We start from the raw sequence: 14,420 nt of genomic DNA, 5'->3' as shown, positions 1-14,420 counted from the left end.
CGGACATATTGCACCATAATGTGGGTACATACAGGGATATCTGTCATATCCTGCTCTAATACACTTCAAACGTTGCAAGTTACACAGTTATATGTGGTAGAACACATATATTGCTGGAGATGATATGTGTGAAACACATACGTCAGCACGAATGACTGAACTCAGTCCTAAGGTCATCCATGTTAATTGCCAAGAGAATGAGGTACAGGCCACACATATATGCCGAACATGCATGAACATATGGACAGCTATACATCTGTAACTGTAGAGAGATAGACAGCTATAGGTATATGCATGTGTATGTATGACTCGCAAATAACCATATAACAGCAATCGTACATAGATAGATTACTATGTTCAGTGTATATATCTATATATCTATATCTATATATCTATATCTATATATATATATATATATATATATATATATATATATATCTACATACATACACACATATATATCTATATATGTGGATACATCTACATAGCTAAAGCTATATCAATGTCCAGATTTATCCCTCTATATATGGGAGTGTAGCATATATACTTATGCAGATATACATAAATATATATATATATATATATATATATATATATATATATATATATATATATATATATATATATGTATATATATATATATATATATATATATATATATATATATATATATACGGATAGACATGTCTATATGATTTCCACATGGGAACAGACTCCTGGCCCACTCCGTACTACATAACAGACCATGAGCACAGTTAATGGGGGTGGGGGCACAAATGAAGGACACCTGGTAATTACTGCTATGGACCCCCCCCAGCCCTAACGGATATGCTTTGCAATCCAATATCCAACACATGCAGTACTTGACAGCAGGACCCACCACAACACAGCTACAATGCTCCAACAGTTATCCATGTCACCTCTACATGTCAGGCCAATATCTGTAACATATCATTCAGATAGTACTATGTTGAAGTATATATATATATATATATATATATATATATATATATATATATATATATATATATATATTACATACACATATACACAGACAAAGGGTATTAGTAGCCATACATGTGTAGCAGTACTGTGGACATACTGGTTGCAATGTATATCCCCAGCCACAAGCCCTGTAACTGGTACCTGTGACATGTGTGGTGTGGCAACCAGCCCCACAAAGGGGATACTTACATTGCACATATACCCACTCAGAATTCAAAGGACATGACACGACACACAGGTATATATACACAGCCAGCCTTTATTTGTGTACCATACAATAATGTATGCCATTACTGACAGCACATGGATGTTGATGTATATAACCAGTGATGGATGCAAGGCCCACACAAAACAGTAGATGCAGACAGTGCGGATATATTTATTTATTTAACATTTGTTGACCGGGAATGTATCTATATGACATACTATGGTGTCCAGGCTAAGCCCTTCAATTCATACAACAGTTGACAATGGATTTGCCTGCACGATACGTAACAGTCAACAATATCACGTGTAGTTCAGCAGCTTCAAATTGCACCCTGTAGTTAAGCCCTAGGGGGACATACATTACTTGTGGTAATGTCAATGTATCTGTCACATGTATGGTCCCTGGCCAACAAATGTTGTGGGTGTCCACACTATGACTGGGATGATAGCAGGAATGCTAGCCATATCACAGCAGGACAAAGGCTGCCATATATGTGGAGGACAAAAGCAGGAACACAGGGCCATACCCGCAATATTTAAGTTACACACCCTGGAACATACTGGTGTTACAGGATGTCTTGCAATATATCCTTATGCTGGAATACATCAGGTACATAAATGGATATAGCCATGTACTGCTAGCATGCAACACACACACTGCCAGTGTAATATCCAGCACAGGACCACTGTGGTGGACTGACACCACATGATAGGCACACCTCTGTCCAGCTAGAGGATAGGCCCACAGTAGTGAGCTATGTAGACAGACTGCAGTGCAAGGTAAACTAGTATGTATACACACACACACACACACACACACACACACACACACACACACACACACACACACACACACACACCCTGTAACACCAGTACTATGCAAAGCATTACACCACTCTAGTCACAGTCTGTCTGCATGTCCCAATCCTCCTACATATATGTGGCTGCCCTGAGTGTGCAGGCTCTCCTGTAAGAGGTATTGCTACCTGCTGTCTGTACCATTGATGCCCACACACAGGAAGGATGTCCATCACACAGGGAATATACAGGGAATATGCCCACATGATGTAGGGATTCATAGTGGGTGGTTGCCATGACAGTGGTAATTGGAAGTACTACACATGTGTACTCAGATATATATATATATATATATATATACATATATGGCTATCTGGATAATACATGTCCATATCGCCCCACCATATGTCCTGGACATGGAGTGTAGCCCTACCCCAGCCCCTATAGTCCCAATGTAGTAGTTCAAGGAGATGTCTGGTATGTATAGCTGGTATGTTAATAGACGTTTGCTACTGTCATTGGAATTGCTGTCACAGACACGGTGTGTGTGGAAGGTGACATCTGCTTATAACATGTGTGCCATTGGCTACTGACAGACATCCTAAGGTTATCATGGTACAGTACCTGCATATATAGCAGGCTCGACAGCCATGTCACAGCACAAGGTAGGATACACCTGTGTGGCAGTGCATAACCGCAACCAATGTGAACACAGCCACAGCCACATATGGTACGCTAGCATAATAATACATATATGGATTATCTGTCCTACACCATCCTCATATGTGCCACTCACAGAATGACCCTACATATACTGGGCTACTACACAGTCTGGTCTGATGGCTGTCTGTGGTATGGGACATGTGTGTGTATGGCTCTACACACATGTAAGGTAAAACAGTACCATACAGTGGGGCAGCATGTAACAACAGACAGAAAGGGAGCTAGAACAATGACATCTACCACAGTCTGTACATAGGCCATAGTACATATTAACAATCCACACACTGCCGACATTCACTATTACTACACAGACCTCAGTACTGTACAAACATCTACAGAATTTCCCGGTATGGAATTATGTGTAACCCCTACTGTACAGGACATATATCACTGGCGTGTTATCAGATATGATGACACTATTTATGGTGTACAGCACATATGCACCACTTCATGCACGACATATGTACAAAGGTTGACAGAGATGTGGCTGACAGCACATACACAGGGCCAATATAGACATGTTTCTGTGATACCCTCATTAATCTACCATTGTAATGGGGTTTGTTGCAACATATGTCCAATAAGGGATATGTAGTCAGTAACTGTCATGGCCTTCACCATCAGAATGCAATCCTCACACTACCTTCTGCATTCCATGGATAGATGGATAGATGCATCATGGCTAACACATGACACCAAAGGCACAACACTGCCCAGTCTGCAGATGAGCAGTCAGATGGTGATTCCTGATATACATGGACCTGACATGGCAGGTATTGTGACATGTACGACAGGCATATCCAGACAAACACTGTTAATCCAGCATTACTCCATATGCAGTATAGCAGCACTTACAGTTCATAGTCAGGTTAGGCACAACCCCGTCCTGTTTGTTGCCCGCTTTCCACAGTGTATGTTGTTACAGGTAAATCCCCAACCCATCTGAAATGCTGTTTGCCAAACGACAGTTCTAGCTCCTGCTCACAGTGACAGACAAGGGCCAAAACCACCAGGATGTTCCCAGGTATTGGAGTGCTTTTCCATGCAATTGGCTATGGGCATGTTACCCCACCTGTTCCACATGCAATCGGCTAGGGAAGGGCTGATCATGAGAATCACGTTAAAGACACATGCTGCTGCCTAAGCAATGCAGGTGTGGCCCTCCACATCCACCAGAGAGGGAATGGGGAGGCAGACAGAGGAGAATACATGTCAGGGAGGGGTGGGAGGGTAAAACCAATGCATGTTTGTATCACACACCTACCAGCACAGGATATGAAACACCCAACAGCTATGTAGTGCTATTACAGTTCGATGCTGTTATTGGATGTGCCACATGGGTCATCTGGTGGGGAGCACACAGAACATATATGTGATGGTGAATGATATCTGCAACAGGGATAAGGTAGATATACAGTAGGTGATGTACATGTGCCTGTCTGCATGAACAGGTGCCAGCGTCAGCACAGGCACACTTACACAGGGATGCACACACATTAACACATTTGGCAGGGCCAGGAGTGCAACCCATCACTAGTGGGATTGCCACAACACATCAATGTGCAGGTAACATATGCACCACACGGGGTGATACAGAGGTCATATGGGCAGCGAGTATGAGGGGGTGTCAGACATAAGGTGGCATGCTTCACTGTGCCCTGGAGGGAGCAGTGTGTGTGGATGTGGAAATACGCACTGTACAACACACACACAAACACACAGGGTCCAGTTCGGACATGCATGGGTGCATGTCTGAATGGGTGTGTGGTGGCCAACAGTGCCAGCAGGATATACAAGGATAGGTGATGGGTATACCTTGGCATCAGCCTACATGACAATGGTCTGCATTATGGCACAGACCTGTAGCTTCTGCATTTGTCCACACAGGTGGGTATTGCATCCGTCTTCCAGTCACCTGGGTGACTATTGTGTGTGGCCAATGCTGTGCATCACTTGCCATGTATGTGTTCCCTAGTCCATGACTTGGATGGTGTCTAGGATGTGCACACCTCCCACATGCATGTACAGTGACATGTGGAACTGTACCTGGGGTTTCTGGCCCATGCTGTGAACACAGCTCATCATCAGATGTGCCAGTCTTGCCCATGTGTGGCAGGGAGTGGTACTGGTCAGATTTACCCTGCACCTACACTGATAGGATGCTAACAGCATTTCCTGATGTCAGTGTCATCTGTACATACAGGCCATGTTGTCAGGCATGGTATGTCTGTTGTGAGTCACATGTGAAGCACAGTGGGTTTGCTAACTGTGATTGGCAGGCCTTTATGTCACATGTATGGGTATGGCTTTGCACCTCAGCCTCTCAGCCATTTACATCTGTTATCCCTGTATGGTTGACATTGTGATATATATAGTAGGGCCACCATAAATGAAATTAGCAACCCCCCTCCACATTGCCCACAGACTCACAACCACCTCTACACAGGATACAAGTTACAAACACACACACCTGTCATGTCTGGAAGTAGAACCCCTACCTAACTAGTTTACTACACTACAGCACTACGCAGTTATATTACGTGCCATGGACATTACTGAAGTACATCTTCCCCAAAGGTGTATTTCACAATTAATGACATCAGAAGACCTACCAAAGTAGAGCATTTGTAATGTACTGCGAGTGAGTAGCCTATAATGCATTGCTCCATACACAAACACTGAAACACACACATCACATCCTGAACTGGCATGGATGGAGATGGAACACTGCCACTGTTCTAAATCACACTAGAGCAGTACGCAGTTACAGGATGCACTACGGCGATTACTGGGCTATCACATTCCCAGAGGTGTACTTCTAAGTGAGTGACATCAGCAGCCTTGGCAAAGTAGCATATTTGTATTGTATGGAGTGTAAGCAGCCTAAAAAGCATTGCTCTCTACCCAGTCAGATACACAGACTCGCACACAACTGCCAGGGTTGGGGTTTGAACACCTACCTAACTATTTTATCACACTACAGTAGTAAGCAGTTACAGGACATGCTACGGCAATTACTGGGCTATTATATTCCCATAGGTGTACTTCTAGGTGAGTGACATCTGCAACCTTGGTAAAGTAGAGTATTTGTATTGTATAGAGTGTGAGTAGCCTAAAAAGCATTGCTCTCTACCCAGTCAGACACACACACAGACTCACACACAAGAACACACAGTTGCCAGGGCTGGGGTTCAAACACCTACCTAACTAGTTTATCACACTACAGCAGTACGCAGTTACAGGATGTGCCACTGCAATTACTGGGCTATCATGTTCCCAGAGGTGTACTTCTAGGTGAGTGACATCAGCAGCCTTGCCAAAGTTGAATATATGTATTGCACGAAGTGTGAGTAGCCTAACAAGCATTTCACTCTACACAGCAAGAGGCAGACAGGCACACACACTCACACAATTGACAGGCCTGGGGTTAGTACTACTACCTAACTGCTCTGTCACTACAGCAGCACACAGTTATGGGACGCGCCATGCATATTACTGAGCTATAGCTCTACCAAAGGTGTAATTCACATTGGATGACCTCAGCAAGCTTGTCATACTACTGCTATGGGGAGGGCAGTGTGTGCATGGGCCATACCGAATTCATGTAGGGGTTAACATGCCACATGCGGGCACACACGGGGTCATATGTCACAGGTGCGTGTATACAGCTACTAGATGGCTGCTTCCTTGTACAGTCTTGTTACACAGTTGGCATGTACACCACAGTCTGTCATGCTGACAGGTACTGGTGGCTAGTATCTGCAGTGGGTTACATCTGCACCTCATGTGTTGGGGGTCCTTTGGCTATGTGCCAGTTGAGACAGGCCCGCATGGCTCCTTGTCACGGTCACCCTCTTCCACACATCTATGCCCATGTACCTGTGGCTTATTATAGTGTGTTGTCCTTACATATTTGGCTGTATTCCTATCCACTGTGTGTGCAAGGCAGGAGTAGTGAATACTGACATGTGTCCACACTGAGAACTGCAACTTCCAGATATGTCTGGTCCACTGGTGTTTGCTGACATGGCCTTCATGTGTTTAAGTGTGTGAGCATGCCCAGTATGACCTCTTGGTATGTTGTTGACAGACATTGCCTTCATTCCTCTAGGTATGTGAGCATGCCCACTATGGCCATCTGTGTTGCATGTGTGGATCACGTCCAGGTTGTTTGTACTGCAGTGATGACCTTTTGTTGTACACCAACAGGTAGCATGCTGTGTCTGCAGGGTATCCATCTTCATTTGCCATTGACTGTTGTTACATTTCTGCATGGCAGGAGGGGACGCCTGACTGTTTCTACTGTTCTACACAGGAGTGGGGGGCACACCTGACTGTTACTCTTATGTGTACATTGGATGGGGGCACACCTGACACTTGTACATATTTACTAGGACTGTACTGGTATGTTAGGTATTCCATTTCAGTCTGTAGTCTTACCTATCCTGCTGGCTAGGGCTTACCAGTGTAGTACAGATCCTAGCTTTGTTTACTTACATATTAGTGTCTGACTTCCTAGCCTTCACAACTTACATCTGACTGCCTGGCCTGCTGCGATCTGTCTGTGTAGGCCTGGGGGAGGAGTTAACCACAGGGCATATTCGGAGGCCATAGTACAACATTTATTTGTGTTTGTCTTCACCTGTCCTGCTGGCTGAGACTGTTGCTGGGTATGTGATCCTTCCTGACTGGTATGTGTGGCTCTTATGGACATCCCTGTCACTCAGGCCATTTCCTGCAGTGGGTTTTGTCAACCTGTGTAGTACTGGCTACTATGGTGACTCCAGTATGTGTTACAGATCTCATGCTGCCACTATGAGTGTCTTCTCTCTGCTGCCTTGACATCTGGCCACCCAATTCCCTTGCATGTTCACATCCATACCATAGCTACAAGCAATTGGTAGGTTGATTGACTTACCTTGCGGGTGTGCTGGACTTAAGGATGGTGCTGGAGGGCTGCCTATGTCGGATGTACATAGTACATGCCCTATACATGGTTGGGCACAAGTAGTTTCATGTTTGGCATCCCTTTTACTGTCTGTGCAAGTCAGTGAGAGGTGTCATTCCCTGGGGCCCTTCTGTGTCAGTGTATATGCTATGCGTTGCCTCTTTGCCCAGGCCAGGGTATACTGGGCATGCCCCCTTCTGCCTACTGGGGGCAGGCTCAGGTTGTTCCTCCTCTGAGTCACTCTGTACCTGTACAGGCTTTGGCATTGCTGGGGGGCTGTGTGGTCCTGCCCCATGCTGTTCCTGCTGCAGCTATTTCTGCAGGATCATATTGTGTAGCATAGCACATACCATCACTATTTGGGTACATGTAGCTGGTGAATACTGCAGGGCTCCACCAGATGTGTCCAGACACTGGAACCGTGACCTCTGCATCCCAAACACATTATCTATTATATGTCTGGCCTGTGCATCATTATTGTGTTGTTGTACAGATGTGTGTGCATTTCTGATGGGTGTCATCAGCCACGGCTCCAGGGGGTACCCAGCATTACCCACTAGGTGACCATAGGGGATGTCCACATTGGCAAATCTGTGATACAGCTCCATCAGTTGCCATATGTGTGAATCGTCATAGCTTCCAGGGCAGCCAGCACACACATTCAATATAATGCCCTGGGCATCACATATGACCTGGCACTTGATGGAGGGGATGCCCCTGCGGTTGATGTAGGCCCTACCCTGCTCACCAGGTGGTGCTTTGATGCATAAGTGCATGCAGTCTATAGCACCCACTACCCCAGGGTAGTTAGCTATTTGGTGGAAGAGACGCATATTGCAGGTCAACACCTCACGTGTGTTGAGGAAATATATGTGCTCACTTGCATGTGCTGACATGGCATCCAGGAACTGGTGGAATAGTCTGGATGCTGATGCCTGTGAGATGCCAATGTTATCTCCAGTTGTAGTTTAGGAGGTACCTGTGGCTAGTATACCTGGGCTTATACATACCTTGGTATCCACTGGGATGGGTTCTCCTCGGCAAGTGTGGTGTGTCAGGTGTGGCCTGCACAGCTCAACAATTTTCTGTAGAAGGTCTCTGTCCACCCTATAGTGCTCCATTATCTCCAGCCCATGTAGCCCCTGGTAGGTTACCTTGGGTCTGTACACTCTTCTCTGTCTCCTCACTGTGGGTTGTTCAGCAGCATTGACATCCTCACCACCCTCAGCCTCTTGCACATGTTGTTCTATGTTGCCTGCTCCAGCCCTTCTCATTTTGTAGGTTTGGTTTTAAAATTTCCCTGCTTGTATGAACCAGTGGTGTAGAGTGTGGAAAAACCAGGGGGGTAGGTGTTTGCTTGGTTTAGAGTGGTGTTCTGGGCTGGGCTGGTCTGCTTCCTGTGTGATTAGCTGATTCTGATACATTTCACCTGGCAGCTCAGCTAGTTCTCCTCGATTACCTTCCTACTGCTGTTTTCCCTTCCCATTGCCTCCCTGTTTAGGCCCGTGTGCGCTCCGCACAAACGGAGTGCTCAAATGTGCACAGAGCTGCTTTTTCATGGTTTAACTTAATTTTTCTTCCTGTAAAACCCATTGCAAGGCGCGCACACCCGCTTACACTTTGTAAAGAGTGCTAGGCAGGTTTAGACACACCCCTAGCTTAGCTGTGCTAAGCTAGGAGCAATCCTGAGCCACAGGTCTCCACTCCACATACAGTATGCCTGACACACACCCCCATGATGTCATCTATATCTTAGTCTTGCACCCAACTATTTATACTCTTACACTCTTGGGACCTGCCTCACACCCTGGGAAAATCTGGGATTCACTAACCTTTCCCCTCATTTGCATAGGATTGCCTGCTAATGCATAGTTACATGTCCCACACTGAGCCTCCCCCCTTAGCAACCATTACTAACTGGCCAGGTTGTCTTCTGACTGCCATTGACTTATGGCAGAATAATGATTTTAGTTAGCATGCTTATTTTAGGTTTATTTTATTATTTTCCCCCGATCCCATTTGCATGCCACTGCCCTATGCTTAACCAGGTGAGCTCGGCGAAAAGAAAATTAAAAGTTTTTTTATTTTTTTTTACAGTTTGCAATGACAATGGCCTACTTGGACATTGGCATGCTTCCTCAATGATATGCAGCCTTTATTTGCAGCTATCATAGCTCCGTTTTGTAGATTGCAGAAATTTCTGCACACTGCACTCATCCTGCACGGACAGCTGTCAGCTTCCTGGATCACATATTACCCTCATTTGCATGTTTTTCACCTGCAAATGAAGGTAATTTGCACACAGGAGCTCGGTCTGTGCAGGATTAGCCTAAGAGCTCACATGCACTTCCCGGGAGCTTGTTCCTGGATCGCACATCGGTCAGATTGCAGAAAATAGCTCTTAACCTAATCCTGCATGCTATAAAAGGCTTCATAAATCCGGGGGAATGTTTATTCTTTTTTTAACTCATGCAAGTTACTTTGTTAGCACTCCTGCCTTTATTTTTTAAACTTTAGGGTAATTATTTTGTTAGTATTTTTGTTATATTAACAAATTAACTACTCCTAAAGTGTTCCAACAATTGGAATAAGTTTTAATTTAAAAGTGCAGGAAACTGAGTGCAAAAATACTCTGCCCCAGATTCTCAAAAGCTTGCATGGCATGCATGATTAGTGTAAGAGGAAATGTTGCCAATATGGTGGCCGAGCGATGCACGTACATGCTTGTTTGATGTGCACGAGCACTGTGGCACTAGTGCTGCACGTTCCCAGTCCCCATATGCAAATCACCCCATTTGCAGGTGAAAACCATGCAAATGAGCTAAATCTGCCATCCAGGAAGCAGGAATCAGAGAGTGCAGGGCAAGCGTAATATGCAGAAATATACTTGGTTAGTAACCGAGTACGATAATGCAAACACCAAAACTGAACTATGACAGCTCCAGATAAGGCTGCATATCTTTGAGAAAGCATGCCAATGGCCAAGTAGAAGGCCATTGGCATTGCAAACAATACCAAATGTACAAAATACAACTGTTATGATATGTCCACCGATCACGGCCGGTGAAGCATAGGGCAGCAGCATGCAAACAGAATCGGTGGGGAAATAAGAAAATAATACTAAAAAAAGCAGTCCAACTAAAATCAGTATTCCACCATACAAGTCAATGGCAGGCAAAAGACAACCTGGCCAGTGACAGTGGTTGCTAAGGGGGTAGGCACAGTGTGACACATGTAACTATGCATTAGCAGGCAATTCTATGCAAATGAGGGGAAGGATAGTGAATCCCGGTTTTCCCCAGCATGTGAGGCAGGTCCCAACCGTGTATGAGTATGAATAGCTGAGTGCAAGACTAGGAGTTAGGTGACATCATGTGTGGGAGTGTCAGGCATACTGTCAGCAGACTGGAGCCCTGTAGCTCGGGGTTGCATCCAGCCTAGCACAGCTAAGCTAGGGGATGTGTCTAAACCTGCCTAGCACTCTTTACAAAGTCTAAGCGGGTGTGAGCGCCACACACCAAGCATTACAGGAAGAAAAAAAGTTAAGCCAAGAAATAACAGCAGTGTGCACATATGAGCACTCTGTTTGCACGGTGCGCATACAGGCATAAACAGGAAGGCAATGGGAAGGGAAAACAGCAGCAGGAAGGTATTCAAGGAGAACTAGTTTAGCTGGCAGGTGAAATGTATCAGAATCAGCCAATTACAGAGGCAGCAGACCAGCCCAGCCCAGAACACTACTTTAAACCAAGCAAACACCTTCCCCTCTGTTTTTACCCACACTCTACACCACCAGTGTATAGAAGCAGGGAAATTTTAACAAACAAACCTACAAAATGAGAAGGGCTGCAGCAAGCAACATAGAACAACATGTGCAAGAGGCTGAGGGTGGTGAGGATGTGAATGCTGAAAACAACGCACAGTGAGAAGAGTACAGACCAGGGTAACCTACCAAGGGCTACATGAGCTGGAGATAGTGGAGCACTACCAGGGTGGACAGAGACCTCCTACAGCAAATTGTTGAGATGTGCCGGCCACATCTGACACACTAAATTGACCAAGGGAAACCCATCCCAGTGGACACCGAGGTATGTGTAGGTGTAGGTATACTAGCCACAGGTACCTCCAAAAGCACAACTGGGGATATCATGGGGATCTCACAGGTATCAGCATCCAGAGTATTCCACCAGTTCCTGGATGCCATGTCAGCACATGCCAGTGAGCATGTATATTTCCTCAACACCCATGAGGTGCTGACCAGCAATATGTGTCTCTTCCACCAAATAGCAGAATACCCTGGGGTAGTGGGTACTATAGACTGCATGCACATATGCATCAAAGCACCACCCAGTGAGCAGGGTAGGGCCTACATCAACCGCAGGGGATCCCCTCCATCAACTGCCAGTTTGTCTGTGATGCCCAGGGCATTATACTGAATGTGTGTGCTGGCTGCCCTGGAAGCTATGATGATTCACACATATGGCATCTGACGCAGCTGTACCAGAGATTTATCAGTGTTGACATCCCCCATGGTCACCTAGTGGGGGATGCTGGGTACCCACTAGAGCAGTGGCTGATGAAACCCATCAGAAATGCACACACACCTTTACAACAATGCTATAATGAGGCACATGCACAGGCCAAACATATAACAGAGCAGGTGTTTGGGATGCTCAGATCATGGTTCTGGTGTCTGGACACATCCGATGGAGCCTTGCAGTATTCATCAGCTACATGCACCCAAATTGTTATGTTATGTGCTATGCTACACAATATGATCCTGTGGAAACAGCTACAGCAGGAAGAACATGGGGCAGGATCACACAGCCCCCCCCCCACCAATGTCAAGGCCTGCACAGAAACAGAGCGACCCAGAGGAGGAACAACCTGAGCCTGCCCCAGTAGGCAGAAGGAGGCGTGCCCAGTATGCCCTGGCCTTGGCAAAGAGGCAATGCATAGCATATGCACTGACACAGTAGGGACCTAGGGAATGACACCTCTTCTCTGACTCACACATACAGTAAAAGGGATGCCAAACATGACACTACCTGTACTCAACCATGTATAGGGAGTGTACTATATGTATCCAACATAGGCAGCCCTCCAGCACCATCCAGAAGTCTGGCACACCCTCAAGGTAAGTCAGTCAACCTACCAATTGCCAAATGGAGTAGAATGGGTTGTTACCTGTAGCTATGGTATGGATGTGAGCATGGAAGGGAATTGGGTGGCTGAATGTTATGGCAGCAGACAGTAGAACCCCATAGTGGCACCATGACATTTGCAACACATACTGAAGACATCATAGTAGCCAGTACTACATAGGGTAACAAAACCCACTGCAGGAAATGTGATGTGCGACATATGTGTCCGTATGACCTACACATGCCAGTCTGGACAGCTCACATACCCAACAACAGTCGCAGCCAGCAGGACAGGTGTAGACAAACCCAAACAGAGCTGGTGGCATGGCCCCAGAATGATGCCTATGGTTAACCCCCTCCAAGACCTAGACGACAGACCACAGCATGGCAGGTGGTGGGATGTTAGTTCCAAAGTGTAGGAAAGCAAACAATAATATGTAGGGCAACCAAAGCCACAATATGTAGTACACTGGTATGCCTCTAGGCAGCATGACAGTTAGCAATACAGAATAAAATGGAGTACCTGACATAACAGTATGGCAGAAAAAAACTTCCTTAGCTGCTAAAGGTCTTCCCAGGTGCAAACATGTGAGAAAAAAACAGAAAATATTTCTGAGTTGACCATCACAGAGCTAGAAGATAGCACTGAAACCTTAATGTTGAAAATTTAAAACTTTAGGCTTTATTTAAACATAAAAATTCATTTAAAACCAAAGGGTAAAAAAGAAGAAAAGCGCTTTCAACCTATTCAGGCCTTCTTCAGTTCATTAAATCTTTTAGGTTTGTGCTGAATGTTTTCAACATCTATGCACCTATCAGGAACTATTTATTTTGGACACATCTTCAGTAGCTTCAATTCATTAAACACTTAAAGAGCAAGCCTTGCTCAGATAATCAACTAATGGATATATGCCTATTTTATAACATGGGTTTGAGGAGAACTACAGCATTTAACCCTGGATACTTGTGTGCTCTAAGGTTAGTGATCCATTTTATTTCTCGGGTTTCTGTTAGATTCTTCACATCTCCTCCTCTGGGACTTGGTATAATTATATCCACAGCTTAGAAGTAGAAAGAATGTGCAGGAAAACATTTCACATGGTTGGCCAAACTATTTTGAACTTCTTCATGTAAAATATCTCTAAGGTGCCTTAAAATACGGTCCTTGAAGTGTTGCTCCATTTTCCCTATATAAAATGCTGTACACCGTGTACAGGTTGCTAAGTATACTAGATGTTCGGTGTTACATGTGGCAGATACCTTGAAATTATATTGCTTGCCATTTACTGGATGCCTAAATCCTGGAACAGGATTAATATGTGGGCATGTTTTGCATCTCCCACATTTTCTCATTCCTGTAGATTCAGGGAATCTTTTATGATGACCATCCAGTAAATGGCAAACAGTAAACTGTAAACAAGGAAGTCTTGCTCTTTAAGTGTTTAATGAATGCTACTGAAGGCGATCCAAAATAAATATTCCTGATAGGTACATAGATGTTTAAAACATTCAGCACAAACCTAAAATATTTACTGAACTGAAGAAGGCTTTAATAGGTTGAAAGCGCTTTTCTTCTTTTTTACCCTTTGGTTTTA

Source organism: Protopterus annectens, chromosome 5.part0 (genome assembly GCF_019279795.1).
Source record: "Protopterus annectens isolate FY-2018-M chromosome 5.part0, PAN1.0, whole genome shotgun sequence".
Taxonomy (NCBI): Eukaryota; Metazoa; Chordata; order Ceratodontiformes; family Protopteridae; genus Protopterus; species Protopterus annectens.
This window is presented reverse-complemented; position numbering follows the sequence as displayed.